Genomic DNA, 1363 nt, shown 5'->3' on the forward strand with positions numbered 1-1363 from the left:
AGTAAGCAAGTCAATGGAATTCTTGATGATGCACAAAGGAGGGGGAAAAGGGAGATAAGGGTGAAGGAATGGAAGAGGACAAAGCAGGCCCCTGTGAGGTCCTAAGTGTGACAGTTCTGAGAAATGAGGAGATGAGCTGATAGGTAAAACAGACTACTCTGTGTTCTAGTCATATTAAATCTTATACTCCCTTACCCTACCAGCCCAACCCATCATAGTTATAACAGAATTAAAGATAGCTCAGGAAATAATTAGGCCTTAAATTTACACAAGGACTTACAGTTACAAATGAGTTACTTTCTTTTTATTTTTTTTTTTTGCAGTTTTATAACTTTATTTGATGTACTTGATGATCAGCAATTAGTTCTCACCCACACTGACTGTCTACAGATTTTTGAAAGTGGTAACAGATACATAGGTCACCAAAGTATAAAGCTTGTTTGGTGAGTCTTCCTCCTCATTACGTTTTCTGGGGAATTGTACATGGATACCATACGGGACATTCCTTATTCCTTTGGCCCAGACAGCTTTGTTGAGCCTGGTTTCAATGTATACATCTGGAGTCTCCATCTCCTTTATGGCAAATTTTCAGATTTCTTTGAGTGCCCGAGGGGCACGCTTCTTGAAGCCCACTCCATGGATGTACTTGTGAATGCTGTATTCTAGGGTCATCACCTCGTTGATAGCAGAACGGCCCTTCTTCTTCTCGCCACCCTTCTTTGCAGGTCCCATTCTGCCGGGCCCAAGTTGGAAAGCGAGTTACTTTCTTTAATTGTCACAACCATCCTGCATGGTAGATTTTATTATCTTCATGTGATATATAAGGAAAATGAGGCACAGAGAAGTAAAATGACTTACCTAAGGTTACACAACTAGTAAATGTCAGAACTAAGTCTATGTTTGAAGTCTATGGGGCTCCCAATTTTATGGCATTCTATGTTTTCTCTCTTGGGTTGAGGATAACCGAATTGAGCCAGGACCATTAGTCCCACTCAGCTTTTGACCTTGATCCTTATGCAATTTTGGTGGCTGAAAGACTTCTAGGAGAAGCTGTCATATGAAATTTTGCACCAAAGAGTTCTGGGCTATTTGCATGGTAGAACCAAAGTAAATGGTAGGATGTGGGAAGATAAGAGAGGAGTCAAGGATGACTCCTGTTTCTGGGCTGGCATCTGGGGAGATGATGGTGCTATCAGGAAGAAGAAAAAGTGGCTTGGTGTACATGAGAGGAAAGCCTTCTTGTTGTCATGGATTTTGCTGTGGACCTGTTGGATTCAAAGGTTTTTTGGTGCATCTGCTCAGAGCTGTCCAGAGGCACTGTGGCAGATCGATCTGCAGGTGCAAACATGCACAAAAGCAAAAC

At 41.9% G+C, this 1363-nt stretch overlaps 1 pseudogene; it reads right to left on the reverse strand.

Annotated features, from left to right (window-relative positions):
• Nucleotides 1-313: 313 nt before the first annotated feature.
• LOC110595661 lies at nucleotides 314-732 on the reverse strand (annotated as a pseudogene).
• Nucleotides 733-1363: the final 631 nt, after the last annotated feature.

The sequence above is a fragment of the Carlito syrichta genome, unplaced genomic scaffold (assembly GCF_000164805.1).
Source record: "Carlito syrichta isolate Samal-C Ts95f unplaced genomic scaffold, Tarsius_syrichta-2.0.1 Scaffold303306, whole genome shotgun sequence".
In the NCBI taxonomy this organism is placed as follows: domain Eukaryota; kingdom Metazoa; phylum Chordata; class Mammalia; order Primates; family Tarsiidae; genus Carlito; species Carlito syrichta.